Here is a 10,873-nt window from a genome sequence, read left to right as displayed (position 1 = left end):
AATCAGCCTGTCGGGGGTGTATTCGCTATAACAACCGCCTCGCTCTACATTATCCCGCTTATTACATGGCTACCCACCAAATAAATCAATAATTTGACTCAAAATATTGATTTAAAAAGGAGTTTATTGATTTAAAAACGATTGTATTGCTTCCGCTAAAGAAAATAATCCGTTCCGTCTCTACAGTTAGAATCCTGCGTCCATAGCAACGCTCTGTTTTCCATGGCAACGGTGTGTTATACTTCACAGCGTCTGTTATCAAGAAATAACACACCGCATTCTACATTAGAATTCAACCCAGCCATGGAATAACATCAGCCTGTCGGGGGTGTATTCGCTATAACAACCGCCTCTACATTACCCCTCACTTAACTAACATCATTCTATAACAATAACTATACTAGAATTTAATAATAAATATAATTATACAATACAGTTTTACATTTCAGTTTCCTTATAATAAAAAGCATCAGATTGACAACACAATTAAAGTGTTATAATCACCTTGATGGTCAATATCCACTGCAGCTCTGAGATCTGTGCTGATGTTTTGTTGGAGGTTGAGCACAAGCTTTATCAGCAGCAAAACCCATGACTGTGTCTCATGTTAACATCTGATCTCCACCCTTTTTTTGTCTACACATGTTTTCTGAAAAGAAAAAGATCCTGAAAAGCTTTTTACAGCAAGAGGGTACTCAGATTTAAAAAAAAATAATTTGTAGTTTTTCTTGTTGATTAGTTCCTGATTGTTTTTTTTGTTTTTGTTTTTTATTATTATTTGGGGGGTTTTTTAAACTTTTTTTCCTGGAAAGCACTTTGGTTCACCTTTGAGTGTTGTAAAGGGCTGTATAAATAAATTTTGATTGATTGACTGATTTTTCCCAAGTGTGTCTCGTTTGCCAATCTCCCCACTCGTGTATATACCCCAGTGCTTCTCATGCTCTTTGTCCGGTGTTGTCCTTTGTTGGGGATTTTCCTGTGTTTGGATTATATTGTTCTGTGCCTGGTTTCTTGTTATGCTCTGCCTGGATTTGCTTTCTCACTGTTTTGTTAGTTAGTGATGGGAAACCGAGGCTTTCTGAAGCATTTCAAGCTTTCATCAGCTTTTTCATTTTTGTCAAAAAAAGGTTCATTACTCGAAGCTTTTAACACAATGCGCATTAGTGACATCTGGTGGTCAGACTTGTTTTCTCCACCATATCTAACAAATCACCACACGTGACCAAACAGAGCTTCGGAAGATACAAGTCTGGGATCAATACAGTTCTCTCTAATCTCATCTAAATTAATATGTGCCAATGAGACTCATGTTGTGTATGGTCTACAGATTCACATTGATCAATAATATAAAATATACTAGTAAATATGTGATCATAATTATAGTGGCTAATTGTAATTGAAAAAATATCTTGGCTGTTCTGTTTTTCTTTTAAATATAAATTGTTATAGGGAAGTGTAGTGTTAAATCGTTTAAATAATGCCTCCTCGATTATCATTTCCCTTGAATGCATCAGATGAGGTTGTGAAACACCATTGTTTTCAAACCAGCTGTCCTGACCGTCTGATACTGCATGACACTTGAAGCTTCAAACATCATCAATCACGTGGCACTGTCATTTCCATACAAGCAATCGGTACAGAGTGTGTGATACAATTGTGCTTTTATTGAGCAAATGCCAATACAAAATTACTGAATTTGTTTTCTCCAGTTCACCTCTAGCCTATAGAAGTTTACCCAACATGCACTTCTACATGAAATGCTGGTTCTCCTGAGGTTGCACGAGAGAAAGGAATAATTCACCATTCAAATTATCTCATTATTTACTCACCTTCATGACAGTTTTAAGTGAAAAAATACTCTCTTTTGGTACTTAAAAAAATGTGGCCATGTGTTTATGGTATTGATCCATGTATTGTTTATTTTAGAAATGCTTGAATTCCTTCAAGTCTTGATTTTGCTTTATGTTTACATTTATGTATTTAGCAGATACTTTTATCCAGAACAAAAGAGGGACAAACAAAGCATTCATCAATGGTCACACACACACACACACACACACACACACACACACACACACACACACACACACACACACACACACACACACACACACACACTAAAGTTTCAGGATTGGCAACAACAACGCATTGGCAATGCATTTAACTGCGAAGTGAGCCCCCAACATTATCGTTCCATGTGTGTACGGAACACGACTCACTCCCAAAACGGTGATGATTGACATCGTGGTAACCATAGCAACATTCTGGAGCAGTTGCTCATTATAATTGAAAGAGACATGCACTGTCATTATAGTGCAGCCATTATAAGGTAAATACTTGGACTCATACTGGTCCTCAATCAACACAAGCTTGCAAAAAGCACACATTCAAATACTTCTTCATACTTATTTTATGCAGCACATACATAATAGCTTATTTGGTAAGTCTTTCCATTAAATTTGTTGAGACCCCACCCCATGCCTCTCACATTTTTTCTCTGTCAGAAGCAAAATATGTTCACAGTTTCTTTCAAAAATGCATGGCCTCAGCAACTGAAGCGCTGTGAAACCACACACACTCACACATATATCACAACAACAATGTTTGAACAATGACACTTAAGTTGGCAGTTTAAGCCTGAATTATGCTTTAAGCAATTCAAGCTTGTCTTGCAAATCGAACATTTCACCATCTGGGCAGTCTATTTCATATTCAGCCATAAAACCTTTCACAGTGGTCTTTAATTTTCTACACAATTCTTCAACTTGTCTGATTCCCTTTATTAACTGCTGGCCTCGACAGATCAGTCCATTTTGGGGAAGATGAGTCTTAGCAGGAGATCTTCACAAGCGCCTTCTCTGCCTTCTTCTCGGCTTTCCAGACTTTCCTGGCGTGGTCTCTTTGCAGGTGTTCAACTAAAAGATTGTCCATAAAAATCTCATTCTTGTCTGTCACATTTTTTTTTATATATCTCATTTCATTTTAATTTTCTCACCACCATTTATTACAAGACACCAGAGGAGATTAAACACTGTTGATCCTGAACATCATAAATACTCACAGTTTGGTTTTCCACTATTAATGCTGCTTTTTCTGACTAGACTCGGCGGCTTTTTCTGTTTCGGCTCATTAGATCGTAACTTTTTATCCTTTTTCATCATTTTTCTCTTTCTCTTTTGTCTGCACAGTAATTATTCTCCAGTTTGTGAAGCTCCATATACGTTCTCCCATTTGTTGATTTCTCGTAAATTCTGCATTGCATTATCTGTTTTAAATAATAAATGTAAGTAGGTTCAATTTAGAATTAAAGTGAATTTTAAATTTGGTTAATGATTGGTGTGCAACACGGGTTTACAATTCAGTTTCACTAATATAAATCTAAATGTTCAGATTTAAATAAATAAATACAAATATTTTCACAGAACAATTAAAGAAAGTGTATATTCACCTTGTGATGAACTGAAAATATGAAATCCAGCGCAGCTCTGAGAGTTCAGACATTCAGGAAGGCCTTTATATGTGCAGGGAAGATGACATCTTCAGCTGTAAACTCCTCCTCCTGACTTGTTTTAGGATTTGATTGGTGGATTGTGTTGTATTGCAACACATTCTCATACCCAAGACGTCACTTTTTGTCACTTTCAACCATGCTTCAATATCTGACGCTCAAAGCACCCTTTAGCGTCCATATGAGACGCTTCGGTTGGGTAGGTTTAGGTCTGTGGTAGGGTTATGCGTCTCATATGGACGCTAAAGGGTGCTTTGAGCGTCAGATATTGAAGCATGGTTGAAAGTGACAAAAAGTGACGTCTTGGGTATGAGAACGGGCTGTGTATTTGCCAACTGTTTGGTAGAATTGGTGTGACAACTCACCCCTATAATAATCATAATGATCTGTAAATGCAAGGTTTTTGTTTCTAGGGCTCCATCAATGTGTTTTTCAATAGTTGATATAGATATTAATATCTAGAGAGACAGTGGCTGATTTAATGCTGATATGATCATTTAATGATAGCAAATGATATGCAAATTTTCACAAATATAAAATCCTGTGATGGCTAAGCGTTCATTTGTCAGATTTTCACATACGAAATGCATACGATATTTAAAAGTACAAATTCTTTGCCATGCTGGGTCAGAGACGACAGTCTAGCGCATGTTGATATAGAAAACAATTTAAAAATAAAACGCAAATACGTTATATCCTACTGTTGATCAGTATCAGAAGGTTTCTGTCAGTCTGCAGGTTTCAACAAAGTGTCATAATCAAAGCAACCATAATCGTAGTAAAATATTTCAATCACAATAAACAGGCATGTAAATATTATATACAGGCATATTTCACTGTGACTAAAGTGTGCACATCTATGGGCTGCTTAAAAAACTGAGTTTACGTACACAACATTGTGCAGCATGAATTTACTGTAATGCATTTGAAAATATCAAAATGGGGACATTTTTGCGCACGTCCCTGAAAACATTATTGCGGTGTTTGTATCCACAATTTTTTGAGAATAATGGAAATTACATGTAAATGGGAATGAAGAAGTTTGCTTGTGTCATCTTACTATGTTTAATCTTGCCATCATATGCTATGGGAAATGTCCTACTTCTCTCTTCTGAAGTCATAATTTTGAGTTTGTCATGTTCCAGTGCTTTGTTGTTGACAAGAACAGGAATCATGGAGAACACCAGGTTTATTCTTGCCTTCTTATTGGGAAAATCTCAATAAACAATATAAACATTCACAGCTCTATCTAGAAAGTCAGCTTGTTGGCGAATCTGGAATTTCTGTCAAATACATGCTATTTTAGCTCGGTGTAAAACATACAATATGCTTTAAATGATTATTCATAAATGTTAATATGCACTACTATATAACGACAGGATAAGCTGATGTAGCGGTTGTGGAAAAACTAATAAAGAACCGCAAAGCATCAAGCGTTCTCCCCTCCGTACCACTCGGAAACTCAGGTATCTAAAGGTTTCCCAGTGGTAAATAAGACTGGGAGATCATGTACAATTTTTACTAGAAAACCCTTATTTATGATAATTCCAATAGTATGTGAAGCATTAGTCCTGATTATTGAAAATAATCGCATTATTGGTGAACATGTAAACATACTCATTGATTGAAAGATTTGATGAAGTAATAATAAAACTGTTCAGCAAAATTGAGAATGCATGTCTAACTTGTATGTATGTATTTATGTATGTATGTACAGTATGAATGCATGTATGTACCATGAAGAGCTCCTGAAAAAAACACAACAAATTTCTCGCATGTTTGCACACACTTGGCGAATAAAGCTCATTATGATTCTGAAGTGTATAACTTTGCCCAGTTTACAGTGGGGCGCAAAGCTTCACACAATATGGCTGTTCTTGTTTTTTGCTCGTGTTTTTTGTTTTGTTTGGTTTTTAATTTGTGTGCATGCATGAGAGTCCCGTGGGTCATTAGACACTCAAGGAATCTTGTGAGCAGTTACTCATGACTGTAACTCTCATGTCACACCCCCTCTATTCAATCTTTCCTTATACGTTTAAAGGTTACCAGTGAAGTTGTCAATATCTGCTGAGGCCGTAAACAATAATTCTATAAAATACGGAGACCAGCTATGGTTGTAACATGGGGAGAGTTGGTTTCAAAGAATATGTTGAAAGTCAGTGGTGAGGATTTTGACACACATTCAAAACCATGTTTTTTTGGCACATTCAAAACCAAGGGAAATGTAAAATGTCACTGGGCCGACCAAGCCTGGTCAACAACATTTGTCCTGATTCTGACTTCGATTGAGAATATTCACATATTGATGGCACGAACTCCTGTAATAGAAATGTTAAACTGTATATTAAACGAACCATGTTTCTAACATCTAACCTTATTTAACATGCTAACACTTTGAAAGACAATGTACTAAGACCTTTTTAGGCCTAACAAAACTAAAACTCTTAAACACAATGTAATAAGACGTTCTGTATACTTTGGCTGAATGTATGTGTGCCTTTTGGCAGAAAACCCATGACTTTGTGTGTGTGTGTGTGTGTGTGTGTGTGTGTGTGTGTGTGTGTGTGTGTGTGTGTGTGTGTGTGTGTGTGTGTGTGTGTGTGTGTGTGTGTGTGTGTAAAAATAACATAAATGGGAAATTAATCTAGACAGATGACTAGGTGTTAGAACCTTGTGATTATCAATGAAGTAATCGTTAAAACAAAGTTTGCTTTATCTAGTAACAGAAGGGTTTGCATATGAAGAACCAATCAAATTCATGTCATTTTGCCATACCTATCGATTCTATAAAAACTGTTGTATCTGTGTTTTCGGTGGGATTCTTTCGGTGGGATTTTTGGGTGGGAAATTTGTCTGAGATCCTCCGGCCTTGCTTCTTGGGAGAGATTCCCTGAGAACTGCTCGGGAACTCTTCCGGCCGTCGTTCGACTCTTTGTGAGACTCTTAGATTGTGATTTAGGTGTGTCAACTCGTGCGTTCAGAGGTAACTCAACTGAGTATAATATTTTCAGGTGTCAAGGACACCAGGTTCAACCTAAGTCAGGTGTGTAGGGGAAAATCTACCACACTCTTAAGTAAAACAGTAAGTGGATTTGAGTTATGATCGGTATCAAAGAGAGGCATTGTTTTAGATTGTTCTTATGGATCTTCAATAAATCTGTTTTCAAGCATATTGCATGGTGTGGCCTCTGTTTTCTGCTTAATTTGTTTTATTGTTACATTTTACGTATTTGGTAACAACTCATAAGGGCTGATATTTTTGCAGAACTATGAATTGGTGTATTTTGTAGTAAACAAATGTGGGTACTTTGTATAACAGTTTGAGCACTCTAGCTAAAAAATTCAGTGAGTTACAAAATCTGAAGCAAAAAGTGTTACAACCTCAATAATGTCATTTTATTCCATGCAATTTCATAGGTTATTATCTATTAGGCTATTTTAGGCTATTTTAATTCCAAAGGCCAAGGGAACTTTATATCAGGATGCATAGTATCCTGGATCCATGAAATAACTGGCCTTTAAAAAATAAAAATCTGCCTGCCTCTATGGGAATTTAACATAGGGGTGTCCAGACTTATGCACCCTGTATTTTAAGGAAAAACATTTATTTATTTACGATACATTATTCATTCACAAAGAAAATTGGTGTCCTTAAAGGTTGGAGTTTTCCTCTTTTTTAATTAAGGCATTAAGTTCAATTTCCAAAAGATGATTTTTTTTTTATTATTCCTCTTTTTAGTCAACTTTAGCATGGGTGTGTTCCCTTACGCTAAGCACTATCTATCGTTTCATGCAGGTGTTAGTGTGAATCTTCACACACTCTTCAGCTCTGAGAAATAGATACGGGTAAACAGGTGGCTTTGTATGAAATGCTTTGTTCCTTATTTCTTACCTGATAGTTCCTTTTAGTTCCTTTTTAATGTTTCATTGTGCATTATATCAGGAGTGATGTGTTCCTCTTATGGCAAAAACAGCATAACCATAGTCCTAATCACTTTGCTGTGATGAGAAGCAACTCTGAAACTAGTTTGACAAGCTAGCTATTCATAAGTTAAAGATGCAGTCAAGCTACCCTTCTAAAAAAGTAGCTAACTACATTGAAATTACTTTTTTAACAACATAGACGTAGCCTATATTACAAATTACTGAATAATTGTTAATGAAGAATGTTTTAAGTAAAAGATTTGGAATTTAAAACAACGTAATGCAATACAATTATGATTTAAAAGAGTATTGTTTTATTTTGCAAACTATCCCAAAATACACACAATACTCAAGTCTATATCTCAAACTGACTGTCAAAGCACCAAATTGCTAAAAATGTAATATCAATGCAGGAACAAAATGATTGCGAATTAAATTGAATACACAGGAGAAGTAAAAAATGCTGGTTAAACTCACAGCACATGCAGCATTTACAGTGAACGGAGCCGCTCCGAGATGCAATCATGAGCTTCTTCTGTGAACACAGTGCACTTCGCTCTGAAACACGGCACAACCGATTTAAATAATTACAGCATTCATTTGCCGTGTGTTACGCACACTATAAGCTATATCGCAAATGAGTCTTCTGTTCGATTGACAGATGCTTGCCAAAGCAATACCGCAAAACACAACGTTAGTGATCTCTCAGCTAAATGTTTATTACAGTACAACATAAATTGAGGGGTGCAAGATACAGTAAAATACAACATGAGCTTAAAGGGGTCATATAATGGTACATGCACTTTTACAAGTTGATAGTACTGAAATGTGTGTTGGCAGTGCCTGTACACAACCATCATAAAATGATAAAAATCCATCCAGTGTTTTTTTTTTATCTTCTTATATGTTTTCCCGTCTCAAATCAAGCCGTTCGATTTTGTGACGTCACACGGTCTGACACCCCTCCCACGATTGTTGATTGACAACAGCATTTCAACACAGACCCGCCCTCGCTCGTGAGTGAGCTGTCAATCATAGTTGATACGCAGTCATTGTTGATACGCTGGAGCACTGTCTATGAGCAGAATGGCGTCTAAGCGAGTGTGGTGTTCTGTTCTTGGGTGTAATAACGAACACAGCATCATTTTGATGTTCCTAAATCCGAACCGCTGAAGACGCAGTGGCTGAGTTTTGTTTTCGAAGGGAATATTCCCCACGATCAACGTCAATGCTTTCATGTTTGCGCAAATCATTTCACCAGACTGCTTTACACACGAGGGTCAGTATAAAGCTGGTTTTGCTAAGAAGCTGCTCCTGAAAAAAGGATCGGTACCAGCTATTCGTGTTCCTGCTGCACCTCCAGAAGAAGAAGTGAGTGTAACGTTCACTCTCAGAAAAAAAGGTACAAAAGCTGTCACTGTGGCGGAACCTTTTCAAAAGGTACACTTTTGTACCTAAAGAGTGCATATAAGTCCCTCAAAGGTACATACTGGTACCAAACGTGTACATATTTGTACCAAATGTTTACATATTAGTACCTAAATGGTACATATTAGAACCCTTTTGAAGGGTACTGTCCCAGTGACAGCTATTGTACCTTTTTTTCTGAGAGTGTTTTATTAACCTTTATATTAATCTTTATATTAATCTTTGCAAATCGCTTGCTGCACGCTTCACGATGAATGCGGCTGTTTACACTCAGGGTACATTACGGCATGTTTTCTATGTACGACGTTCTCAATATAATTCATAATCCGTTATTGTGTTATTGTGTTACGGTGTACGCACAGAACAGAGGGGCGGGGTGAGCAAAGCTCATTATCATTTGAAGACACATGCACTCAAACGGCGTGCTGAAAACAGAGCTGTTTTTGACCAGGTAAAATTAGTGTTTTCTTACAATACTAATGAGAATTTTTAATTAAAGTATATTACAAACTTTTAATTTAGACCCTAAAGAATAATATTAGCTTGTACAAAAATGGCATTATATGACCCCTTTAAAGAGAAGGTAATTATCATTACACTACTGTAAAGTGATCTTACAGATGAAAAGCACTAGAAAAGAAAAGTTCAAATACCAAAGAATTGATTATGATTTTGGTATGCAACACAATACAATATACTGTCAATTACAGTAATAAATAAATGAAGCATCCTCTGTTCCTTCGGCCAGATGTTATTACTGTATACAGTACTATAGTTTTTCAGCTCTCTCTCCAGTGTAAGCATTCATTTTCTAAAGCACAATCACCTGTGCCTCTCTTTATTTTATCCTGAGAGAATCAGTCTTGCTGCTGTTCACACGTGTTTTACTTGAGTTCACATCGTGATGCTTATCAAAATATAGAATTATGATCATATTATGATCTTGCGGATGGACAGACAACAATATGAGATTCATTAAAAAATATATAATATGATTAATGTAATCTAGAATATGCACATTGCCATTTGTTTGCACTGATTCAGACTATAGATTATTTATTGTCTCAGCCAAAACAAAATATGTCCAAGCCAATGCAATATATATATACAAGAGATTAAAAACAAATGTATTATGAAATGTTGCATGAATTACATCAATTACAAATGTTAACATTGTTTTTTCAGTTATATTTTTAGATATTTTTCAGTAATAGGCAATGTCAGAATAAAAATCATAAAAGTGCATCTATATACATATAATACATACATATATACATATAATATACATTGTTTAATCAACGACGATGATGGAGAATATTTTGCTGCTTAGATTATTAGAGCTGCTGCTTTCTAAGAGAAAAGAGAAAAAAAAACATTCTCAGATGTAGTCTAACACAAGATCAATATAACAGATTATTGTATAATTTCTCCTCAGTTATAACTCTATTTGGTTGCCTTTCGAGGGAACTCAATACTGCGTCAGTCGCTGATGCTATGGGGATGCAGTCCATGGAAACCGGTGTCTGAAGCACGTGTGAAATCGCGCCAATCTTATAAAAATAAGAGCTGTGTTCTTGTTTGATTCTCTCTCGAGGGATGAGATTCAAGTATTTGCACAGAGGGAAATCTGCTTTTGAGGGAGCTGAAAGCATTTTATTGTGATTCATTGCATTCGCTAGCCTGGATGCCATCTGAACTTAGCCCCGACCTCGGAGCAACTGTGCTCGAACCAGAGCTGTTCGGACCAATAAAATTGTCAGGGCGGGCTTTATACGATGATGAACAGATGATCAACAGTCACGTAATCATCCACGTCACCAACAACCGCTTGGGTTGAATTCGTTTACAACAAAGATGGCTGCCGCTGGAGAATTGAGATGTGTAGATTCCGCCATTGCGTCTGTTATAGAAGATATCGACAGCGCATTCGTTTAAAAGAGGAACAGAGAACTGCGATCAAGGCATTTGTCGATCGGAAAGATGAATGAAAAACATACGTCACTTACTCCTTTG

At 36.4% G+C, this 10,873-nt stretch overlaps 2 long non-coding RNA genes across 2 annotated transcripts in view; both read right to left on the bottom strand.

The window, feature by feature from the left end:
* Window positions 1–1,953: 1,953 nt before the first annotated feature.
* On the bottom strand, window positions 1,954–3,594 carry LOC309477016. Its single transcript, XR_014198465.1, has 3 exons — window positions 3,449–3,594; window positions 3,062–3,265; window positions 1,954–2,915 (listed from the first exon to the last, which is right to left on the bottom strand). It is a non-coding gene; the product is annotated as an uncharacterized lncRNA (long non-coding RNA).
* Window positions 3,595–8,056: 4,462 nt separating this feature from the next.
* LOC309477019 overlaps window positions 8,057–10,873 on the bottom strand; it is a 10,892-nt gene continuing 8,075 nt past the window's right edge. Inside the window, exon 4 of the long non-coding RNA XR_014198467.1 lies at window positions 8,057–10,210. This is a non-coding gene — a long non-coding RNA (uncharacterized lncRNA). The remainder of the gene's footprint in view (window positions 10,211–10,873) is intronic.

The sequence above is a fragment of the Leuciscus leuciscus genome (genome assembly GCF_965113295.1).
Source record: "Leuciscus leuciscus genome assembly, chromosome: 16".
Classification (NCBI taxonomy): domain Eukaryota; kingdom Metazoa; phylum Chordata; class Actinopteri; order Cypriniformes; family Leuciscidae; genus Leuciscus; species Leuciscus leuciscus.
The sequence above is the reverse complement of the archived record's forward strand: the minus strand, read 5'-3'. Positions and strand labels throughout refer to the sequence as shown.